Raw genomic sequence first — 11340 nt, 5'->3', positions numbered from 1 at the left:
CACACTTTACTGATGACTTGTGGGTGTGGCTGTTTAGCTCCGGCCTCTCTGATGCGTTTGTGGGTGGGGCTTAAACCGACTGTGGAAGATAATTGTTGCTGATGTATATGAGGTCTCTGTATATGTCTGCTTAATGTTTGCACACCATAAAATGTGTGGGACGTTACTTTCATTTGTTTTTGTCTTTTTTTAAACTGGAAAGCTGTGCATGAGTGATGCATTTATCTTCATAGCATCATCAGAGAGCTCGGCTGAGGTTTCTCGGACCTCTGTGTAAATGAGATGAGAATGATAAGAGGGTGTATAATCCCGTGAGCTGCTGAGATTGACAGCACCGTCTTAAATCGCAGGCTACAGACACCTGCTGATGATCTGTCTTTAATCACAAACAAACATGCATTATGTGATGGATCGTTCCAATCCTGTGTTCTGATTGGTCAGTCCAGTGTTCCAGTAAGAGACCAGCTAATAACCTTAGTAGATATGACATCACTAGATCTATTAGTAAAAGATGTGACACATCAGTATTATTCAGGAGTTAATGTTTTTTATAATTTTCAGTCAGTATGTTCAGACCAAATGCTTGTAAAACTTTACAAGCTTCTTGACTACTTTAACAGATGATCAGTTAAAATACTCATTTAAATTAAGTATCTGAATTTGAAATACTTAAAGCATTTATTACATGTTATTTTAACATGGCTTTTGCATTTTGGCTTTATTTTTGTTAAATAAATATTGACACGGTGTGCGCCATCCATCCATCCATCGCTCCTTCTATCTATCTATTTATCTATCTATTGTTCCATCCATCCATCCATCATATCGTTCTATCCATATATCATTCTATCTTTCTATCATCCATCCATCCATCTCCATCTATCTATCTTTTGTTCCATTCATCCATCCATCCATCCATCCAGCTATCTATCTCCATCTATCTGTCTATTTATCGTTCTATCCATCCATCCATCCATCATTCTATTTATCTCTCTATCTATCTATCTATCTATCTATCTATCTATCTATCTATCTATCTATCTATCTTTTGTTCCCTCCCTCCATCAATCCATCCCTCCATCATTCAATCTATCTGTCTGTCTGTCTATTGTTCCATCCATCCATCCATCCATCGTTCTATCTATCTCTCTATCTATCTATATTTTGTGTGATGTAAGAATGATGCATGTTTGTCGGTGTCTTTATATGCGTGTGATTGGATCAGTTGTGCATCTTCATTCCCTCTGCAAGCCAGAGACGCTAATCTCACTGATGAGAAAGAGCCGAGCCGCGGGGAACGAACGGCTAGCAGTGGGCGGAGTCACAGCTTACAGATACTGGCCCGGAAAACCAGCGTCCACTCACACTTTAACTCAACACACAACACCACAACAGACGGGTGAGTTACTGCTGCACCATCACAGGCCACATCTGCAGAACAGAAACACACACACAATCACTACATACTATATACATGTGTGTGTATTTATATATATATATATATATATATATATATATATATATATATATATATATATGTGTGTATATATATATATATATATATATATATATATATATATATATATATATATATATATATATATATATATATGTATATGTGTATATATGGTGATGGATATTATTATTATTATTATAGTTTATCAAATCTGCAGTCAGTTTTAGACTTTATTACAGTAGGACATTAGACATCTTATAACAAATATAAAGTTTAGTAGTAACAGTGGTCTTAGATATTACCATTTTGATTAAAGTCTTATAAATAATATATAATAGTATTTATGGAGAAATATATTTAAATGTAAATATACAGTACTTGTTATATATTTTATCATTAATAAAAACTATAAAAATAGTAGTAATAGTAATAAAGTGAGTCTGCAGCCAATATTAACATTTTCAGTCAAACTGGATATTAGACATAAATAACAAATTTATAAAAGTAATTATGATGATGATTATAGCTTTTTTTTATAAAATAAATTAGCAGTCAGTATTAGAATTTTAGAAGTATGTAGTATTAGAAGTATATAGTAGTAATAATATTATTTTTATTATTATAGTTTTTAATAACGCGAGTCTACAGAATTAGATTTTTTTTTAATCTTATAACAAATATATAGTAGTAATTATGTAGATATATGGGTAGCTAGATAGTAGTATTATTATTATTATTATTCATTTATTTTTATAATAGTTTTTTAAGAATATTTATTAAAAGTTGTTGTTGTTATTATTATTATTATTATTATTATTATTATTATTATTAATAGAGTAATAATATAGTAACCGGTGATGGATAGACAGACAGATTACAGCAAAGCTGTGTTTGTGTTGAGCTGTTACTCTAGATTAGTGTTGTGTGTCATCAGCTCAGAGCTGAAACTGCTGGTGTGTGTGTGTGTGTGTGTGTGTGTGTGTGTGTGTGTGTGTGTGAGATGACAGATACACATAGCCACATGATTTCAACATTTAGAATATTCACATATAGCCTTTCTGTAGCTCAAACAGCAGGTCATGGGAAAACAAGAACTGACCAAATGCATGTTTTAAATACAATGAAAGTCATTTTGGATAAGAGCATCCACCAAATGCAGAAATGTATGAAGTGTTTCTTGATCATCACTGTTTCTGCTACAGCAGACAGAATGAGTCCCAAACACATCATCTACAAGAAACTCTCCAGAGACAAATCTGTGAGTGTCTGTCCATCCATTCACTTTCCTTTTTGTTCATTTTTGTGTCATTGTGTCCTTCAGTTCTGTTTTATGTAATTATATGTCTGCGTTGCATACATAAGTTAAGTGTTAGTCATCAGTGATTGGTTAACGGTGTGTGAGGAAAAACAGCTCACTTTTATTCAAAAATATGCAATTTGCTGCAGAGGCTGATATTTATGTGAACAAAAAATGATGAAATTCTGCTGCTTGTATTGTGACTGTCACTGATATCTTTATAACAGTGCAGCAGATACTGACATAAAATGATCTAAATATCAGCGGTCGCTCTATATCTCCAGTGATGTGTCTCAGTAAGATGAGATTGAAATGATCTAAACATATAATGCAGTGATTGAGAGCTGAAGAAATAAACACACTTTCTTTAGGAGGCTTGTGAAGATCATTCCTCCGCTGAGGAACAGTGAAAGTAAAGCTCCTGGAAACAAACGCTCCTCAAAAGATCCTGATGATCAGATTTGAGACTCTAAAAAATGATTGATGGAGAATCAAGTAAAACTGAGCTGCTTCAGTCCAGAAAGTGTTAATCTGGAAATATTACTGCAGTTATTCTGACCTTTACTTGATCAAAATCAGTCAAGATTTGACAGCAGAAGCAGCAGCTGAAGTACAATTACACTCAAAGAGCTTTTACTGGATAAAAAACTCTAAACTATCAGACGACATGCAGTAGATTGTGTGTGAAACGGGTGTAACAGCAACGTTTTGATCATTTAGAGCCGTTAAAATGCATGATACAGTAGACTTTATTAGGTTAAATGAAATAAATAAACTCACAGATTTCTCTCTTGTGTGTGTGTCAGATGGTGTTGTGCTGGTCGACCCCGAGCAGGTGAAAGGAAAGAAAGGTGAGACACGTTCACAGACAGATGGCAGTGCGGAGCTGTGTGGATGAGTTCAAGCCTGTGCTCTCTGCTCTAGTCTACGTCATGCTGTCCGGTACGTTCCCGTACGGTCGGGATGATATGGACGTGATGGGGATGGCGTTTTTATACATGAGAACAGCACAATAACTGTCCTGACAGACATGAGCTTTTATTTTGAGTGGGTTTGTGTTGTGATTTCTGAAAATGTTTGTGTTTTCTCTCAGTTTCCAGATAATCTGCCGTGTTCAGTGTGTCTGCAGCCGGGGCCCACAGATGTAGGAAAGATAAACATCATGATCGGAAACATACTGTTGTGTTTTATTAAAAATTTAGATGCTTTAAATTTAAATTTTAGTTAGTTTTAGCAGTTTATTTATATATATATATATAGAGAGAGAGAGAGCACACACATGCTTTTAGTTTTAGTTAACTGTAATAACTGTGTATTTGTGTGATTAATTGGAGCAAAAATGTATGTATTTGTGCAGCGTTGTGCAGTGGAGTTTGAGGTGAAGGCATTTTGTGCAGAAAATCAAGATGAAAAAGCCCAAAAGAGGTAAGAAAATTCACAAGCACACAGAATTCATTACCAGACCCCTAAAAAACAAAACCAGACCAGAACAAGACACTTCGAGGCCCAGACCACGTCCTTGCAAAATATAAACTGTATGACACAGTCCTGCATTGTGAAAAAAAAATTCTGCTGATTTGCAAAAAATGCCTAATATTACCTAATTGGGTGAAACAGAATTTCAAAGTATCAATGAAAACTTTGCATCATGCAGCTTTTTCTAATTTATTATTTTTTCAAAAAACCAATACAAATGTAACAGAAAAGGTCTGGCTTGCATTTGCATTTTCTTCTGTCTCTGGCCATAATTCTAGCATGAAATAATGTCTTTCAGTGGGCTAAGAATTAAACAAAGAGCTGTAATCAGGCTCAGAAGAAAACAGGGATCATGTTTTTGCTGTTTAAAGGAAAATACAAGACAACTTCACTTTCTAAGCAAAAATATCATAAAATGCATCATATTTTTGAAATCAGCATCACACAGTTAGTAATAAACAAGTATTGTATTTAATTCTGTAAATATGATGCAGAGCGCTGTAATCTCTTTATATAAATATAAGTATGTCCAACTTCATCTGCATGCATACAGTAGTACATGCAATGCAGTATACTATATATGTAATGCATGTACTATATAGCAAATCTCAAATGCTGATTTTTTTTTTTAAATGTCACAAAATGTAAACTATATTATCGCCCAGGTCTAATCTGCTAAATGCAACTATAAAGAATGTAGATATTAGGATATTATAAGCATTTACATTGTCCGGTTGGCCATCAGAAAGATCCAGTACGCTCCAGATAAAGGCAGCGCGGCTCCATCGGCCGAGACCACCTGTGAATTCATCATGTCTGATAAACCGCTGCACATGCGTGTCAGTCTGGAGAAAGAGGTGAGACGTCCTGCATCATATCTAGAGGCTCATTTGACATTAGCAATCACAACCATGAATCAACATATAGGCTACACCATAAATAAAATTATTGAATCTCTTCGATTGTTGATTGTTACAGACGTTTTACCACGGAGAGGAGATCAACATTAGCGTGGACATCGACAACAGCTCCAACAGGAACATAAAGGACTTGTCAGTCTCAGGTGTGTGAAGACTTTTCACTCTGAAACTGATGAGAAAGTGTGCGTTCAGTGAGTGTTTTCTCTGTTTCTCTGTCACAGTGGAGCAGGTCACTAATGTGGTGCTTTACTCAAATGACAAGTACATCAAAACTGTGGCCTGTGAGGAAACCATGTGAGTACCAACACGCCATTATTATGAGTAGAGGCGGAGTCTGTGATGTCACAGTGATGTCACATGCTCTTGACATAATAAATGAGCTTACTGCAGAGCATAAGCATAAAAAAATAAGTAAATAAACAAGCATAAAATGATATTCTAAAATGTATTCAAATAGAAAAAAAGTTATTCCATTATTTGCGATTGTAATATATATAATATATATACGCTACCTTTCAAAAGGGGTTGGTATGATTTCTTAAAATGAATTAATACTTTCATTCAGCAATGATGCATTCGATTCAAAAGTGACAGTGAGGACATTTATAATGTTACAAAAGATTTCCATTTCAAATAAAATGCTGTTCTTTTGAACTTTCTATTCATCAGTGAATCCTGAAAAATAAAATCTACCACAGTTTTCACTTATTTTTCAACATTGATAATAATCAGAAACGTTTCTTAAGCAGCAAATCAGCATATTATCATTACTTCTGAATGCTGAAATTCAGGTTTGATCACAGAAATCAATTATATTTAATTAACTTAAAACAGCTATTTTAAATTGTAGTGATATTTTGCAATATTACAGTGTTTACTGTGTTTTTGGTCAAATAAATAATGGGCATAAGAGACTTCTTTCAAAAACATTGAAAAATCTTGCTGCCAACAAATGCTTTTTACGCTGTGAAGCACATCTCTGATGTTTGAAAATACTCACTAGGTTCAAATGTAACATTTAGGAGTGTCACCTTTATGATGTCACAGCCAGTTATGTATCACTGTTTTGTAACATTTGTGTTCCGTTTCTGATGTCACAGGGACACTGTGCCGTCTGGTACGAGTCTGAAGAAGGTTTACACACTCTGTCCTCTACTGGACAATAACCGTGAGAGAATGGGACTCGCTCTGGATGGAAACTAAAGCATGAGGACACTAACCTGGCCTCCTCCAGCATGTGAGTGCAGATCATTCGGCACCTACACACTATAAAAATGTCTTTTTCAAAGTTGTAAATAAAAGTTATATTACAATTTCAGCCTTTCCACTTAAAAATGTCATGTTTAATTCAATGTGTTACTACTTACTAGCAATTTATAAGTGAAAAATCATTTAATTTTTAAGTAAATCCTGCACCGGGTTTTTTTTTTTTTTTTTTTTTTGTGTACATGGAAAATCTGATAAGACCCTAAATATCCATAGAGGAAAATTTCACCCCAAAATTAAAATTTGCTGAAGATGTGCTCACCCTCAGGTCATCCAAGATGTAGATGAGTTTGTTTCTTCAGCTGATAAAAACATCACAATAATCTACAAACATCTTAATGCTGGATTTGTTTCATCTTTTGTCTTCTCCAGATGTTAACTGCTGGACTGGAGTGCTGTGGATTATTGTGATGTTTTTATCAGCTGTTTGGACTCTCATTCTGACGGCACCCATTCACTGCAGAGGATCCATTGCTGAGCAGCAAATGATTGCATGCTACATTTCTCCAAATCTGCTGAAGAAACACACTCATCTACATCTCGAATGGCCTAATTTTCATTTTTCTGAACTATTTCTTTAATATTCTCTGCAGTGTAAAGGATGAAGTGCTGAAGGAGATTCTGGGAATGTTGGTGGCTTATAGGGTGCTGGTGAAGTGTAATGCAGCCGGGTGAGTGAGTGTGAGTTCAGGTTCATACATATGCTAACCAAACTAACATCTGGTTGTTAGAGAAGATGCTAATGACTCTATTTCTGCTGTCTTACAGCATCGTTGGATCCAGGTGAGTGTTGAATCCAGCAGAAGTTGTCTATACTTTGTGAGTGTGTGTTTGTAAGATGTTATCATGTGTGTGTTTCAGTGAGGTTGCTGTGGAGGTTCCCTTCAAACTCATGCATCCCAAACCTGATCCAGGTGAGCTGATCACATTATCAAACCTGATTTTACAGCTGTTCTCCTTCATCACAGAACCTTCGTTTCTAAAATAAATTAAATTAAATGCACATACATAGCACTACAGTACATGGAGCAAATTCCACTCACATAACCTACATTAACAGTAATTAATAACCAGATGTTCATCCAACTAGCACCTAGTTCTAAACTCAGACAAATGTATACAAGTGCTCAGATCAACATATCAAGTGCCAGTGTTATTTTAGTATCACTATAGCTTTCATTCATATTTTAATTAGATTTTCTATTTATATTTTCTGTTTTAAATTTAATTTTATAGTTTTAGTAATTTAGTTGTTTTTTTATGTTTATGTAATTGTTATTAATTTTTATTTCAGTTTTAGTTATTTTAGTGCATTAATTTAAGTTTCTTTTTTTCTTAATATTTCATTGTATTTCAGTTTAGGTTTATTTTAATTCAAGTAAGAATGTTTTTTATGGTTTTATTTTTAGTTAATGATAACCCTGACAAGTGCTTTGCTGCATGATTTTTGTTTTTTACAAACTAATGAATCAATTATGTTCTGAGATCATGTAATTGTGAATTTGAATGGGATTTAAAAGACAATTAATATTCAATAATATTAATGATTTTATATGCACTGACACTATCGGATGAGAACAAAAAAGAAACTGAAATGAGGAGGATAATGACAATGAAATTGAGATTTCTACATCATCCGAAAGCTGATAAATAATCTTTCCTTTAATGCATGGTTTGTTAGGAGGACAATATTTGTCTGAGATACAGCTATTTGAAAATCTGGAATCTGAGGGAGCAAAAAAATCTAAATATTGAGAAAATCATCTTTAAAGCTGTTGAAATGAAGTTCTTAGCAATGCATATTACTAACAAAAAATTACCTTTTGATATATTTACAGTATTAAATTTACAAAATATCTTCATGGAACATGATCTTATCTTAATATCCTAATGATTTTTGGCATAAAAGAAAAATGGATAATTTTGACCCATGCAATGTATTGTTGTCTATTGCTACTAATATACCTGTGCTACTTATGACTGCTTTTGTGCTCCAGGGTCACTTATAACATTGTTTTTTTATAACACTGTTATTTTCCTGCTTTGAAGCAATCTGTATTGTATAAAGCACTATAGAAATAAACGTGTCTCGACTTAATCTGATAATAACTGAATGTTATCTGCTTTCTTTTCTCCCTGTTCTCCTCGTCCTAAAGAGAGGTAAGCCACAGTTATAATTTTCCATTGTGATCGTCCGTTATCTGAGTGTATATTCAGTGAGGTTCATGTGATCTTATGTTATAGAAGCCTCCTTATAGAGTCCTCGTGCTTCTGATTCCACGTGTTCGTTGCACAATGTGTGGCGTTCACTTCCCTGTCTTTCATCTGCAACAACGCACACACTCTTGAGACGATAAACGATCCAATTTAGCTCTGGGAAGGGAATTTGAGAGCTCGAGGATCACTGATATCCCATCTGATGTCCCATCTCTTGTGTGGAGCCCCAGTTTAGCGTCCTTCTTTCAGTAAATCTGTTGTTAGTGTTCAATAGAAACTGTACACTGACATCAGAACGGGTGTGTGTCGTTGACATAAAACACCTTTGTTCCTGTTTTCTGCTTTACTGTTCCTCTTCCTCTTCACATCTGCGATTCTATCGCCATTGATTGAGTTTCTTGTCTGTCTCTTTGTGTGTTTAGTGAAGACACAACGGACCTGGTGTTTGAGGAGTTTAAACGCTCGTATCTGAAAGGAGTCATCGGCGACGATGATGAATCTCTGGCTGAGCCTTGAGAGCCTTCTCTATGGAGAGTGCACATGTATGAGTGTTTTGCGCAGACAGACTCGTGCGTATAAAGATTCATAAGCGTTTATGGATGCATTTTGAGATTATGTAGATATTGTGATGTGCACTAACATAAGAACTTCTAAGTCAGGTGACAAAAAACAATTGGCCAAATCAACATATATTCACTTTCAAAAGAACCAAAAATAAGTTCTCCTAAAATTCCAAGTGTGATCTTAGTTTAAAAGGCTGCTTCTTTGAATATTGAAATTATAACTCTAGAGATTCCAGTAAGGATAAACTGATATATACTGCATTTTATTTGTCACAAATGGATGTATTGCATAGAAAATTAGAGGCAAATTCTGTTGTTATTTGCTCTGTAAATGCTTTGAAATAAAATAAAACTCTTTGTGACAGCAAAACATCTGGGTTTACATGATCTCTGTAACAAAAGACTGATCATTTTAATGAATCCTTCATTGCAAAACTGCACTTTCAAAGCCCTGTAACATATAACGTGGTAAAGTCTTGTAAAATTAGTTTAATTAACCAAAGATTCTCATGACCTACTTAGCAGACTACAGTTAACATGAATTTAGTGTGCTACTTCTTATGGCAGCAATCCAGAGATAAACTCAAACCTGTTTACCTTTAGTAATCTGAGTTTCAGTTGAGGAGCATTTCTTGTTCCTTTAACAATAATAAATGTATTTGAATGCTTATTTGAGTATTTTGTAGTTTATATACTAGTACTATAGATTTCATTAATGTTTCAAATTGGTTTTCATTTTTATATATTTTAGTAATTATATTATTTCAACTCATTACAACAAAAAAATGTCAGGTAGTTGTCAAGTATTTTTCATATTTTATTTTATAAAATACAACACCGAGTTGCTCACAGGAGTACTCAAAATTAGTCACTTAAAAGGTGTTAAATTCGGATGCTGCCCAAGTAGACACTAGAAGCAAGACAGCTCACCGGGTTTTCGAACAGAGCTGTTGCATTTGAAAATTTTCAAATGGAATATTCAATTAAAAATTTCTACATTGGTCATTAACACTTCCTAAGGCTTTTGCCGCTTAATGTGCATCCTGGTCTGATCTGATTTGTTCAGATTGTTTGAATAGTCTAAGTGAAAAAAAAAAACAGTTAAAAACAAGGAGTCGGATTAGTAGTTTACAATTTATTGGAAATATAAAGGTAATCAATACACAGAACATGAGCATGAAAGTGTTGTGTTGTCATAATGTTACATGGTCACTGCTAAAATTCACAGCACCAAGGACAACTTTTGGAGGGGTGGGCCCCCTCTTCCCCGGACGCATACAGGCAACACCATTAGAGGTTTCCCAACATAATATTGTGTGTCTGAATAATCCATACTCAAAAGATATAAGCCCAAAGTCTCTCTCAAACAGGTGTTTAACACTTCAACTGTGTAAGACAACACCTCTCTTTCTTGTACCTCTCAAATACTTCTCTCTGCTCACTTATCCTGAGACGCACATACATGCACCGGCCCACCCAGTTTTCCAGTTCTCATTCTCATTTTCACTCTTATTCACAGTGTGTGTCCACTGAATAGCTGGAAGGATGATTTAACAGCTGATTGGTGCATTCCTGTTCATTCTTCAAACAAACATCCAGCTGAAAACATGTCTGCCAAGGTAGCAACCTCCTGACTGATCCACCTCGCTGTGTATTGTTGGGTCATAAAACAGCTAATGCACTGTAAATAAACCGCACATATCCACCTGGAGAACTAATTCATTCCGAACATGAGAAAGAGAAGGCTCTGCTTTCAGCTGAAAGTTTGCTTCTACATACAAACTACATAAAGTTGTCTTAAAATAGAATCTACATGTAATCTGGGATATTATTGAAACAATAGAGGGGTTGAGGTTGAGAGGTGGATCATTTTAGAGGTTGGTTAAGAGTTTAGGGTGCAGGGCGTAGTTAGAAAATTGGGTAAAAGTTAAGAATGTTGGGTGTAGGTTAAAATTAGGGTGCAGGTCCAGGGAGTTGATAAAAGATTAGGGTTAGAATGTTGGGAGTAGGTTAACCGTTTAGGGAGTTTAGGAAAAAATGTTGATTTAGAATATTGTGTGTAGGCCTAAGGCGTAGTAAAAGTCTGGGTGAAGGTTAACAAATAAAGACTACATCCACACGAAGCCAGAGCTTTCGCTATTCAAT

The 11340-nt window shown here is 34.9% G+C and overlaps 1 pseudogene; it reads left to right on the top strand.

Moving 5' to 3' along the window:
• Window positions 1–3625: 3625 nt before the first annotated feature.
• LOC109076972 lies at window positions 3626–9552 on the top strand (annotated as a pseudogene).
• The last annotated feature ends 1788 nt before the right edge of the window (window positions 9553–11340 follow it).

This window comes from Cyprinus carpio, chromosome B15, assembly GCF_018340385.1.
Source record: "Cyprinus carpio isolate SPL01 chromosome B15, ASM1834038v1, whole genome shotgun sequence".
In the NCBI taxonomy this organism is placed as follows: domain Eukaryota; kingdom Metazoa; phylum Chordata; class Actinopteri; order Cypriniformes; family Cyprinidae; genus Cyprinus; species Cyprinus carpio.
This window is presented reverse-complemented; position numbering and strand designations above follow the sequence as displayed.